The sequence below is a fragment of the Sciurus vulgaris genome (assembly GCF_902686455.1).
Source record: "Sciurus vulgaris genome assembly, chromosome: 8".
Taxonomy (NCBI): Eukaryota; Metazoa; Chordata; class Mammalia; order Rodentia; family Sciuridae; genus Sciurus; species Sciurus vulgaris.
Window position 1 is genome coordinate 48,425,302 of NC_136468.1, and position 15,020 is coordinate 48,440,321.

The window sequence follows — 15,020 nt, forward strand, 5'->3', positions numbered from 1 at the left end:
TTCACAAGTATTGTAGGCTGGCAAGGTTTGTAACACTTATTTATATAGGGTCCTATAAATATAGTCAGAACATTTTTCTAAACCAGAGATCTTAAAGAAATTATACATTAACTTTTTGGGTAGATGTGGACCATATTTTATACTATATATGGTCCTAAAGTAATCTAAAAATCTAATTTCTGAAAATGAAATTAGGTTCAAACTCTTTAGGTGAGTTTGTAATTTAAAACCAACCTGAAAAAAGTTTCTACATTTGAAATGTGTTTTGAAATGTAAATTACCCTGTGCGCTTAGAAAGAATTTCTATGTTTTATATTACATGCCTTGCTTCATTTTAAAACCTAGTTTAACCTTTTATAAAAGTGAACATTAAAGGTCAAATAATTTCTTCATTGTTATTCTGTATAAAATTATTACATAAATTATTCAAAAAAATTAGCTTTAATAAGTATCCTTATTAAAACATAAAATGTTATCACATTGAGCCCTATGGAAGAAACTATAAATGGATTAGATCATATCATTAAAAAGTGAAATAACAAGAGGAATGAAAAAATTCAAAAGTAAATAAATGGCCTTATTGAAATTAAGGATACAATAGTGAGCAAACCAGACAAAATCCCTATCCCCATGGAGCTACAATCTAATTGCCCTACAACCAACCAACAGCATGCCAACCCGAGCGTAGTTTAGTAACAAAAGTGCAGAATTTTCCATAAAAATTACTTCCATTGTCTCTTTGAAGAATAATCAGAAATGCATTCCTCTATTTCCACAGGGAGCCCTCCATGCATCTGGGAGGGTATGACTGTCAAGAATGGGAAGGACCCACCTGTCCTAGTGTACGTCCCTTCACCATGGCAATGTGCAGAAGCAATGGATGAAGTGGGTGCACCCATCTGCCTCCAACAGCATATTTAAGTAATGGCTACAAGATGGCAATCTCTAACATGTCACCACTTAAACTATGTACTACTCTGAAATGGCCAAAAAAGAAAAATTTAGGCATATAGTGTCCAGAATTGCTACTAATAATTCAGATCCCTATTTCTTTTAAAAATCTTATAGACAGTTCCAAATACATGAAAGTCATTCAATAAATATTTATAAACTAGTTAAATTAGAAATATAACATTAAGTTTGTTAAGAAGTATAGCAGATTCTGGCAAGTAGCAATACTTTTTGAAAAAATGTATAGCAGAAATGAATAATGACAAAAGAAGCTTTCTTTAAAGATTTTAAATACTTCTCAGGGATTTTAAGAGGCAAAATGTAAACCAGGTGTGTCCTCTTTTCCTTTTTCTTATAATAACTTACTTTGTCCTGTTTTAAAAAATTTTTTTTTTCAAAATTACCAGTGATTGTGCTATCAAGTTTAACCAGGAAGCAAAAAGGGATGCTTTTAAACTTCTTAGGTTTGAAATGATACACACAGATCTGTTCCATTCATATATTTTTCTCACAGATTACCCAATATTCTTGACAAAGTTGTTTTTGTTTTGTTTTGTTTTGTTTTGTTTTGTTTTTCCTAAACTGCTAAAAAAGCAGAAGATAGTCAGCTTCTTACTCCAAGTCAAGCAGAAACAATCTATTGGCCCTTCTCTCCTGGCAAGAAACGCTACCACAGGGCAACATTCAAGAATGTTACTTCCAGCACTGCACACCAGCTCCAGTGTCCTGGTACACAGAATGCAAAATCCCGCCTTCACCTTGATCTTTCCCCTTCTGGCTGCAGAAGGTTCAACTGCACATTCTCAGGCAGTAGTTTCAACTCTGACTATACCTTAGATTTACTAAGGGAACTAGTCATACCTGAGCCCTACCCTAGGCCAATAACAAATCAAAATTTCTGGGGTAAAACCATATCGAAAATTTTAAGAAGCTCCCTGGCTGCTTTAAAGAACTGCAAGGGTTGAGAACCAACACCACAGGTCAAATAAATGAGGGGCTATTTGATCTGTGTTTGGCTTACTTCTCCCTGCTTTAAATTATTTCTATAGAAATTTTAAAAAAATTCAAACTAGAACTTCTCATCAAAAGAAAAGGCTCTTGTTTGAGGATCAAGGCACAAAACGATATTATACTGCTTTTCCTCATCAGAGAGTTTCTGAATGAAGGAGAATCCCCTCTAAAAATCAAGTTTTTATATTCCACTCTGTAGACTGTAACCTCTAAATTATTTCTCTTGCAATCAACAAGGAAGCATTTTTCCCCAAAGTACAGAATAATATTTGAGTTCCTATTGATTGTAGCAATTAACAGAACCAGGGAAACTTTATTTCCTTGTTCATTTTAGAGATAAGCACAGACTATATTTTCCACATGATTCTTCACATTAATTGAGACATACAAAAATACTCTAAAGTTTTTCACAACAGTCATGAATCTGACTACTAAAAACAGGAGGGAGTTGTTTTCTTTAGTCATAAGGAATAACACCTCTCTAAAATAATTTATTAAAGAATCCTAAAGAGGAAAGAACCAGTCACCAACATTTTTAAAAGGCAATTTGCAGTTAATTTATTTTTGTGTACTTTGTAAAGACACATCCTTTCCAAGTATCCAATGGAGCTTTTTTATGAGCTAGGATGACACTGGAACCTCTCCAACCAGGTCTCAGGATCAGGTTCCCACACTCATCTGTGGGTACCCCTGCATGTGCCAACCAAGGAGTTCTAAGGCCAGTCCTCCCTTAGGTCAGCACAGCTATTACTGCTATGACAGATGGAATGGACACACAAGAATAAAGGCAGATAAGCACTTTTTTCATCACATAAGGACATCTACAGAGTACAAACTAAATACAGGTAAATCAGAAACCCATACTATGCCACTCAATTAGTTAAGCTCAGGTGAACACAAACTGATTTCTTGTGATCCCAACTGTTCGGATTTGCCTGGGAGATGGTATCTCCTCTTTTACTGTTTTTTCCTGCTGGATCATTCTACTTCTGATCTTAGTCCACACAATACTTTTCCACTTTGTAGATTTTCCTTTAACTCTGGGTTCTAAGTCCACATATGCAACATGAGGTCCAAACTGTTCTCGTCTGATTCCCATAAGGAATTCTAATTTGACTTGGCTGTGACTTTAAGTCTCTACCGCCTTCCTCAGGTTCCCTAAGGCTGAACTTAATCCCATCCTTGCCTGTCCTATCAAGACCCCCACTCCAGCAACCCCTCAACTCCTCCTAAGAACCTAGAGAACTTGGATAAACTCCCAGAAAGTTCATAATCCCAACTCCTGCTTCAGAGATCTTCCTAAAACAGAACAGAGTTGAAGTCAATGTTTTAGACCTTCAGTGTATGAAGAAATTTTGTTCTATAATAATTTTTAAATGCCATACTCATATTTTCAATAAGAGATTCTAACCAGTTTGGAGACTCACTTTGACCAATGGGGGGTTAGTAGGTTTTTACATGAAAGCCAATTTTCACTTTCACAAGGGTACTCTGAAGGGCTCTTTCCCTCTCAATAGGTCAGCATCAGCATTTACCATAAATGAGATCACTTTCTAATGTCTACAGTAAAAACATTTATTACCAAGTTCTCATTTCTAAAAAGCAAGGTTTGTGTCGGAAACTCGGGAGACTGAGGCAGGAGGATCACATGTTTGAGGCCAGCCTGGGCAACTTAGCAAGACCCTGTCTCAAAATAAAAATGAATAGACATATTGCTCAGTAGTAAAACACAGCTGGAGTTAATTTCCTAGAAACAAAAATAGGTAAGTAGGTAAGTAGATCTATCAATAGACTAAATAAAAAGCAGGGTTTGTGATACTCACACAAAGACTAAAACATTTCAAATAATTTTAAACTTTCAAGTAGATATATCCCAAATTACAGCAACTTAGAGTCGTGAGGTTTCTCTCATTTGTTTTTCAAATATGCCTCTGGAAAGCAAGAGTTTAATATTAGATTTCAATAAATTTGTCTTCCATACATTTTCAGAAAACTTCTAATGTAGGCTCCCATTTTCAGGAGGCAGTAAAAATGAACTCTTTTTGAAATGATGACCAAAAAACAGTTATCTACAGGATGAGTAATAGAAAAAAAATGAAAGGTAATTGGCTAAATTATAATAAATAGGGCTCACAAGTCAAAATAAAATTTGCAAAAGTTCCTCAAGGCATTGTTCTAGTCTTCTGACACAAGGTGACATTGTGGGGGTAACATGACGTTGGATTTTTTTAAAACTCTCCGAACATCTTTTCAGTGTATAGTATAACACAAAGGTTCCTATTTAGTGAAAATATTTAATACTCTTTGTACTTTTAACTTTATTGTTTTTTTATATGAATATATATCTATCACTACAATGGGTATTTAACATGAGAGGAAAATATCACAAAAAATTTTTGACTTTCTATATTAAAAATAAGGTAAAGGGGTTTGAATTGCTCCTGCCCCCAACCACAGCAAATAGCTCAAAGGTATAGTTACATAAAGATTCAGATTTTACTTATAATTTCAGGCCAAGTCCTTGTTTATAACAGCCATCTCTGAATTCAAGTGCAAATACATTTTCCAAATCCAAACAATATGGGTCCCCTGAGACATGTGAATTCCAAACCAGCCTCTCAACAGTCAAAAATTTTTTCTGTGAAACATCAAATTACCACAGTAGTAATAACAGATCTGGGAATCACTGTTTTCTCACCATCTGCTTATATCAGAAACAAATGATTAAAGGAGTGCTAAGATACAGAGCTCAAGACATGAGAATCACAATTGTAATTTTTTTAAAAAGCACACTCAACCTTCAAAACTATATTATTTTCACTAAGTACAGTGTCATTTCCTTATAGTTTTAACTGAAACTTAAAATTGATTCTAATGAAAATTAATTAAATTAAATAGATTATCACTTTTTGAACCACACATAATATCCAAGGAGAGTATATGATCAGTAGTATAAAGAATACTGGTCTTGGAGTTCTAACCCTGAAATTTAATTGTTTAACTTGCAGAGAGAGAACCTCACCACGCCACTTACCCTACCTGTCTATCTACCTTACAAAGAAACTGAAGAAGCAAATATGCATGAAAACCAACCCAAATGACCCTTTTACAATCAGTCCAAAAGCTACAAATTACCTTTCCAATAAATGAGAAGTTTTCACCTGAGAAAAGTAAGTTTTAATTACTTAGACTACAAAATAAGTACAAATAAAAAGTATCCATGAGAAGAAAATAAGATTTAAAAAAAAAACAAACTACTATGGATCAATGTTAGAAAGGAAATGGCTACTAACACATATTATAATTAAAGAGTAAATGTGTGTATACGTGAAGTGTGTATACAAGAATACACATGGAGCTGAGAGTAGTGGTGCATGCCTATAATCCCAGTTACTCAGGGGGCTACGGCAGGAACACCCCAAGTTTGAGGCCAGCATTAAGAACTTTGAGAAACTCTTTCTTTAAATTTTAAAATCAAAAGAGCTGGGATGTAGCTCAGTGGTAGAGTACCCCAGGGTTCAATTCCGGTAATAAAAAATTTAAAAAAGAAAAGAAATTAACAATAGCCACAAAAGAATAGCTCTTTCAAGATCTGCTAGGCCTATACTGAGCAAGTACTACAATGCCATCACATAGATTCCACAACCACTACCTGAGTACCTATTATGTGTAATGCACTATCTAGGAGTTGAGGATACCAAGATAAATAAGAGGCAATCTTTCTGCACTAATGACAGAAGAACTGTATCAAAACTGCATGATAAGACTTAAGATACAAAAAGTAATTCAACTGGTTTTGCCAAAAAGTCATCCTAGTCTTGTTCTATAAAGTACCACAAATCAAACAGACATCGTCCATCATCAATTAATTTGGGGATGTTCTATTGGTTTTATTGGATTTAATTCAATTGTTTATAGGACAAATATTTATTGAGTCCCTAATAGCCAGTATGATATGTCTCAGAGGTAACATTTTTTTAAAACTTTTTTTAATTGTACATGGACACAATACCTTTTTTTATTTATTTATTTTTCTATGGTGCTAAAGAACGAACCCAATTCCTCACACATGCTAGGCAAGTGCTCTACCACTGGGCTACAACCCCAGCCCCTCTCAACTCTAAGACTATCTAAGAACATACACATAACTAGTTTATTTGGTGTATTCTGTTGATTTCCTTTTTAAGACTGAAGAAAAAATAGAATAACAGAATAGCAGCAATCTAGTTTTTTAATAATAAAATCTAACTACAGCCAGTAGACTGAAGCAATGCACTAAGGCTATATCTATCCTCCCGTCTTCCTTACAATCTACAGTGGTTACCCAATTTCTATAAAATTGGCCATACTGATAAGGCAATGGCTGAACACAGGATGGCTTTCAGAATGAAATCATTAAACTGTCATCTCTTACATTTGGATTGCAGACAGCCCCAGGTGCACAAAAAGCAGATTTCTGCCAAGTAATACAGAGCAAGCTGTTGACACTCGCTGCTTCCTTCAATATGAAAACTTCTCCAACAATTCAAGGTCACAATCAGTGATCCACTATTTACAGTTCCAAGTACAGCATTCTTCAGAATATAGTCCAAGTAAATTCCAAGAGATTAAATAACCTAAGCATAATAATTGGAGAGGAATGAGGAATAAAAGAAGATGCATGTGACCATTTTCAGAGTTTTTGTAAAATGGATAAGCAAAAATCTCAAATATTTAAGTGCTGAGAAAGCAGAATAAACCAAAATTCTGAACTGAATCTTCTGTATTTATTTCTCTGTTTTGCAGTGCAAGGACTAAAAACCAAGGACTTATAGGTATTGGGCAAACACTAGGCCAATGAGCAATATCCTTAGCCTGGACTGGATTTTAAAATAAATTATTCCAAACCTGTTTGAACAACTAGAAGTTACAATAGAGCCCATGTGAACTCAATGCACTACACAAAGGTTAACAGGAAACAAAGTTGTCTAAGAATCTCATGCTGAACCAGCTTAAAATCAGACTTTTTTTTTTTTTTAAATCAAGTTAAGGAAAATACGACACTGAATTAGTATGTAAGAGGTCTTACTTCAAATGCTGAAAAAACTCATATAAGTCAGACAGCTTAAAGATTCATTACTTTAGGACAAAACATTTCACCCTTCTGAAAGTTAGTTTCCTTTATATGTAAATTGAGAGAGGTAAATAGTTCACTGGCCTTCAGAAGTATCAGATTGAGTCAGGAATAGGTCCAGACCAAGAGAGTTCTAAAGTTCATTTAAAGGAGAGCAAATTAAGTTTAAACTATTTTCTATATCGGGGTCCTGGGTAGAAATCCACTGATTAAAAAGAGGTGGGCAGGATACCACCTTCTCAGAGAGCAAGATCCTAGAAGGTCAGGCTGGGATGAGGAAGAGGACAGAGGACCAAGAGACTTCAACCTTTCCTGTGTTCCGTGTTTGACAGTGGATCACAACACTTGTGACCATGCATGGTGAGGGGATTGTTGTACAGAAAACGGGGAATGAACAGAAGGGGCACCTTCCTCTGGAATATTTATCATGGGAATTGGATCTCACTGGTGCAGGATGTCTGGAGGACCACAGGGGATTACTAGTTGGGTCTCAAGGCTATAGGCTGCAGAGCTTTGGGGTTACAGAGCCCACAGCAAGACAATGGGAACAGCTGGTGTGGTATGGAGAGGGCCTGAGGGCAGGGCACAGAGCTCAAACCTCCCATAGTGCCTCCAGGGTCTCTATGAAGGAAAGACACTGATTTGCAGTGTTGAGTTTGAAGACAAAGCTGAGCAGGAGACAAGTCAAATTCTGAGGTTGGAGTAGGTAAGTCAGAATAGTTCAAAATCATGCCATACTCCAATTAAATAAGTTCCAAACTCCTAAAAGGGAACCAGGATTCAGATTCCAGGCACCAAGAAAAGATTTCCCTGGGGTTTGTATGTGTGAGCCAGGAGATCCATCGGGCAGCATCACAGACCAAGGGCACACAGGTGCTACCTACAGGGTGCACCTATGTGTTGAGATCAGGATGGGTCTGGGGGCCGGAAGGTAGATGAGAGCACTGAAAAGCTGATTGGCCAGGGCATGGTAGCATCAGGGGTGTGGAGACTCAGTCAAGGGTCAGTAACTGACGCTAGGGCTCTGAGGTACATGTGAGACCCGGGGATTGGCCCAGGATGAGATGCACAAGCAGCTGCACATCAGGTGTGGAGAAGGCTGGCATAGCAGGCATTGGTGGTGAAGAGAAGGAGACCTCCCTTGTGGGCTTGCAGGGACTAGAGTGGTCCTCACTCAAGGGGGATTATAAAGGATTAATGGACTTACTTACGGCATGGTTAATAAGGAGGAAAATTTAGAATTCAAAGACAGAACCAGGATTCCCTATTTGAATTTGCTCTTGGACAAGTATCTGAGCAGCATCTCCACCACCCACATCCACCAGGCTGACGGAGCCACTGCAGCATTGTCCTCCCTGCCTGAATCCCAGAGCAGCTGATCATGGCTCCTGCAGCCAGTCTTGCTTCAGTCCTCACACCTCTGGCATATCTTCAGGGGGCGGCCTCAGAATCTAATTATCTTAGAACTCAGATGCATGCCTCTGCTCAGCTCCCTCAGTAAGAACTGGTAAGAGTGGTGTGCAGACTTAAGTAGATCCTTGGATTGCCACATCCTTAGTCCCACATCCTCCACCTCTGTCTTCCCCACCCAACAATCTGATCCCTGGATCCTCCAGAGCCCCTAGATCTCCCCCAATACTGTATCTGATACAGATGTTCCACAACTGAAGGCATCCTGGTAAAGCTATGCTAAAATGAAAATATGGCAAGTCAAAATGCAGCCAACTTGCTGAACATCCTAGCTTAGCCCTGTCTGCCTTACACATGCTCAGAGCATCACCATTAGCCTACAGCAGGGTAAAATCAGTCAACACAGCCCACTTTACATATGGCAACAACAGGAAGACCCTGCTGTTGGGAGCATGCCTCCTGCCCCCGCCACACAGGCTGCCACCTCTGCTATGCCACCATGCCCAGCACCATGAGAGAGGATCATACTGCATTATTGCCAGCCTAGGGAAAGATCAAACTTTGGAGTACAATTTCAACTGGATGTGGTCCGTATGGCTTTTTCACCTTATGAAGTAGAAATATGGTAAGCGCAGCCCTATTAAGTCTGAATCGTATTTATTGGGTACAGACACACTTGACTACAAGTAGAATCCTTAAACCTGTCCTTTGGCATCTACTAGGAACTTGTCAAAGTGCAGAATCTCAGCACACAGGGCAGCAAGGTTATAGAAAGGAAGAATTTAGGGTGGTTCATTCTGTTGTCAGTCTTTCCCAGAGCTTCCAACACATCATAGGGGAAAAGAACATCGGGAAGTTCACACCCTCCCATCCACAGGGCTGCTGTGGGAGGCTGAGAAAACAAATGGTGGTTTCTAATTTATATCTCTGCATGTCTGAACTTTGTGGATTTTGCTTTTTTGTTGTTGTTGTTTTTTATTTTTTTGATTTTTGGGGTTTTTTTTTGTTTTTGTTTTTGTTTTTTGGCAAAGGTGGTTACTGAGGATTAAACCCTGGGATACTTTACCACTGAGCCACATTCACAGTTCTTTTTATTTTTTGAGACAGGGTCTCACTCAGTTGCATAGGGCAACACTAAATTGCCAATGGCCTCAAACTTACAATCCTCCTGTCTCAGCCTCCTATGTAGCTAGGATTACACGTGAGCACCACCACACTCAGCTTAGCCTATCAAAGAAACAAAAAGAATTTTTAAAGTTTTTTTTTTTTTTAAATACTAATACAAACTAATAGAAAGGACTGCAAAACATGAAGAAAGCTTAAGTAACCTGCAGGACAATATTAAACAATCTGACATATGTGTAATTAGAATCCAAGAAAGAGAGAGGGAAAAGGTCAGAAAAAGCATTTGAGGAAATAATGACCAATGAGTTTCCAAATTTTTATTTTTTAAAAACTCAAAGACAGAAGATCAATTAAGCTATAATAAAAAACCATACCAGAGCAAATCAAAATTTTAATACTAAAAACTGGCAATAAAAAGAAAATCTTAATTCAGCTGTAGGAGTTCTTTAAAAAGTCTTTGTACAACTTTTTTGTTAGAAATATGTATGGCAAATATTTTCTCCTATCCCTAGTTTTCCTATCTGTTTATTAACAGTGCCTTTTGATAAGAAGATTTTTAATTTTATGAAGTCAAATTTATCAGTTTTTCTTTTCTGCTTAGTGCTTTCTATGTCCTGTATAATATATCATTTCTTATCTTCAGGATATAAAAATGTTCTTTTATGTTTCTTCTGAAATGTAAACTTTCAGCTATCTATTTAGGTCTATAATTCATCACAATTAATTTTTGTATAGCATGAGTTAAGAGGTTAAGGTACATTTTTCCTCTAAGATATATAAAGTCATTCTAGTCAGAATGAAAAATATCATAATTTATGAGAATTTAGGTTGAATACTCAAAGGGCCTTGCCTCAGTTGTGAAGAATAATAAGCCATGTACCACATGTTGTTCTTGTCTGCCCAAAACATTTTAATGCAAGACAGGAAAGGATCAAATAGTTTCTAAGTAACTTAAATGCATTAAAGAAAAACAGTTCAAGAATAATTACAGCAATACAAAAACATTTGTCATGCAAAATGCTATATTTACAATGTTTGATGTCTAATAAAAAATTCTTAAAAATGCAAGGAAACAGAGAAATTTGAACTGTGATGTTGAGAAATACCAATCAATTAAAACAACTAGAGAATTGACATAAATTGTTAAAATAATAGTTAAGGACATAAAATCATCACTATTGCATGCATTATTTGGGCAAAAAGTTAAGTAAAGTTATGGGGAATATTAAAGAAGATTCGAATCAAACTTACAAAGATAGAAATTATAATATCCAAGACAAGAAACACATTGATTGGGATAAGTGGCAGATTTCATTTCACATTGGAAAAGTTTAGTAAATTTAAGACATAATGGAAAATATCCAAAATGAAGCCCAATTTTTAAAATAATAAAAAGAGCACCAGTGAAATATCAGACAACTTCATCAAGCAACCTAACATACCTGTGATTTGAGTCTCAAAAGGAGAAGAAAGTGGAGAGAGGGGAATTGTGAAGAAAATAATGACAAAAAACCTTTCAAGTTTCATCAACACAATAAATCCATAGTCCACAAAGTTCAACCAAACCCAAACATAAGAACTCTGGTTATATCAGAAGCAAATTACTCAAAATCAGTGATAAAGAGAAACTCTAAGAAGCAGACAAAAGATAAGGATGAAATGCAGTTATACCTGAAGAACAATGCAAGCAAGTAAATAATACAGCAATATTTTTTAAATAATGCAAAAAAAAAAAAATTCTATCAACCTAGAATTTTACTATCAATGAAAATATCTTTCAAAAGACAAGAAAAAGACTTTTTCAGACATTCAAAAGCTCTAAAAATTCATTACTACAGTCAAAAAACTGAATCAAACAGAATGTTGAAATGACATAATCATGAAGTTTAACCCAGAAATGCAAGGTTAGTTTACCAACAAAAAATCAGTTAGTTTAAAAAATACAGTTAATATAATTCACTAAATTAACAACCATATGTGTATTTGTGTGTACAGATATAGAGATATATATAGAGAGAGTGTGTGTCATCTTAGCAGATGCAGAATAAACAGAAAAAAATTCAACATTCATTCCTGATAAAAACTCTCCATTAATTAAGAATAGAAATCAACTTTTCAATTTACTAAGAGTACAGATGCTACTCAATTTAAGATGGGCTACATCCCAACAAACCCATGGTTAATGAAAATACCATAAATCAAAAGTGCATTTAATATACCTAACCTCAGAGAAGAGTTTAGCAACACAATACAATATAGAGTATCAGTTGTCTCCCACAAGACTGCATAGCCGACTAGGAGTTTTAGTTAACAGCTGCTGCTTAGTACTGCAATTTTGTTCGCCCAAGAAAAGATCAAAACTCAAAATATGGTTTCTATTGAATGCATGTTGCTTTCACATCATAGTAAGTTGAAAATTTTTAAGTTAAACCAATAGGTACTATCTATACATTAAAATAATAAGTAGAGATGACATCATACTCAATGCTGACTCAATGTTATCCCATGACTCAGCCATGATACTCCAAAACATGGCACCTTGGCATGAGCAGAAAGGTAATTCTATTTCTCCCGCCTTTTTCCCATGCAGCCATAAAAATAATTTTCCTTCCCTTTTCCTCTGAAGATGCTCATATGACATGTCTACTGCTCCACACCTAGAGGAAAGGAATTAAAAGCTTGAACAAATGGGTCTTATTCAGCAACCCCAACCTCGTTTATTACCATTAAATTACTCTCTTTTGATTCAACATACTTCTACAGAACTGTCCATTCTTTATCAACCTTAAGCGTAAAAATATACAGTGTTGCAGGGGTCTTTCACCTTTGTCTCTGAAGGCTCCCATGCCACATAAAATTTTGGTTTAAAAAATTTAGGTTTTTCTCTTGGCAGTCTATCATTTGTTATAGGGGTATCACCCCAGAACCTTGCAATCACTGATAATAAGATTTTACTTTTTCTCCTCTACAGGAACAAGACAACGATGTCTGCTCTTACCACTTCCATTCAATATTCACTTAAAGGCTTTAATGGGTGCAATAACACAAGGGGAGAAGAGGCATTCATATTGGAAAGGAAGATATAAAACTATTTATTCACAGGTGACGCAACAGTCTATACAGAAAATCTGACTGATATCTGCTAGCTTCTAGTATCAATAACTGAGTTTAGCAAGATCAAAAGATACAAGAAAAAGGTACAGAAATCAACAGCATTTCTAGATACTGGCAGCCAGAAATAGGAATTTGAGAAATTACCATTTACATGAGCAGCAGTAATATAAAATATTTAATGATTAATTTGGCAAAAGATGTGCCACACATGTACATTGAGAGATCATTGATGAAAGAAATTCAAGGGACCTAACATGAGAGCTATAACTTGTTCACAAAAATTCAATAATGCCAAGATGTCAATACTTCACAAGTTGATCCAAATTCAAACTCCAAACCAAAATACCAGCAGTCTCTTCTGTATAAATTGACAAGCTGATTCCAAAATGCACAGAGAAATGCAAAGTACCGAGAGGAGTCACAAAACTTTGGAAGAGAACATAGCTGGAAGGCTAACTCTCCCTGACCTTAAGGCTCATTATAAAGCTAACAGTACATGGTACTGACATCAACATAAGATGAATATACCAGTGGAACAAAACAGAAATAGAGTCACACAGATACAGACAACTAATTTTTTTTTTTGGGGGGGGGGGGGCTACTGAGGATCGAACTCAGGGCCCTGTGCTTGTGAGACAAGCACTCTACCAGCTGAGCTGTCTCCCCAGCCCTGGACAACTAATTTTTGACACAGGCAATTCAGTAGAAAGAGGGTGGTCTTACCAAACAAAACTAACTCAAAATGTCACATTCATTTAAAAGCAAAACTATAAGAGCTACACACAGTAGCACATGCCTATAATCCCAGCAATTCAGAAGGCTGAGGCAGGAGGATACAGGTTCGACTTAGTGAGCCCCTGTCTCAAAATAAAAAATAAAGGAAGGATTGAGATTGTAGCCCAGTGGAAAAGCATCCCTAGGCTCAATCCCCATCATGACAGAGGTGGGCAGGGGGTAGGAAACTACAAAAATGTAGAATAAAACACAGGGAAATATCTTTGTGGTCTTGGGTTAAACAAAGATTTCTTCCGTATCAGAACAAGATGATTCATAAAAGAAAAAAAAAAAAAAAAAAAAAAAGCTAAAACAGACCATCAAAATAAAAATCTTCCATCCAAGCAACATTAAGAGAATAAAAGGATATGCTTCAGAAATGTGTAGTTTGCAAAGGATCTATATACAGAGTATATGAAGAACTCTTTAAAACAACAGTAAGGAAACAAATAATTTCAGAAACCAGGGAAATATGTGAACAGACCAAATAAGATATATGAATGATTAAAAAAAAAGGCACATTAGAAGATGTTCAGCATTAGTAGTGGTTAAGAGAAATTCAAATTAAAACCACTGTAACATACTACTCACACCTGTTAGAGGCTAAAATTAAAAAAAAAAAAAAATAGACTGATGTGGACATAAATGAATGTTACTAGGGACATAAAATGGAACAATCACTTTGGAAAGTATTTGGGCAGTTTCTTAAAAGTCAAACATACACCTACCATACGATCCAATCCACTACCCAAAAGAAAAGTGTGTTTCTATAAAAACTTACATACATGTTTATAGCAACTCTATTTGTAAAACCCAAAACTGAAAACAAACCCTCCCACCCACATCCACCCTCTTGTGAATGGATAAACAAACCATGGCACAGCCATAAAACAGCATCCGACTCAACAATAAAAGGAAATGGCACACTATGGATAATTGTGCTGAACAAAAGTCAGGGGAAAAAAAGAGCACATGTTGTGTATTTCCATTTTTATAAAGTTCTAGAAAATGCAAACCAGTCTATATGAAAGAAAGCATATCAGTAGTGCCTGGAGTGGAAGAGAGGAGTCAAGGTATGCATCCATTCCAGGATAAGGGAGACTGAATATTTAGTTACATGTGTTCTATAGCTGGGACTGGCCATTCTACACCTAAAGAATGGTGTACTCTAAACATCTACTTTCGGTGCGCCTGCGCGGCGCTGGCCCCGGCGGGCTGTTTGAATTTCCTTCCTGTGCCTGATTCCAGCGAACCGGGTTTCCCACCGAGACTGGAGTGTCTACAGCTCGCTACGCAACGACACTGAGTCTTGTTGAGTTGCTTAGGGCCTCGCTAAATTGCTGAAGCTGGCTTTGAACTCACAATCCTGCCCCAGCCTACCGAGCCGCTAGGATTACAGGCATGCGCCACTTTGCCGGGCTCCGTCTTACTGAATTCTTAAGGAAATGACCCCGGTTATTCCCTGTACCCTGCTTTGGAATTCGTTGACTGCCGAAGGCTGGCTCTAAGAAATAGTCTTAGA

General features: G+C 36.6%; 1 protein-coding gene across 12 annotated transcripts in view; it reads right to left on the reverse strand.

Moving 5' to 3' along the window:
- PPP1R9A (protein phosphatase 1 regulatory subunit 9A) overlaps positions 1 to 15,020 on the reverse strand; it is a 355,775-nt gene that overhangs the window by 264,884 nt on the left and 75,871 nt on the right. The window lies entirely within an intron of this gene.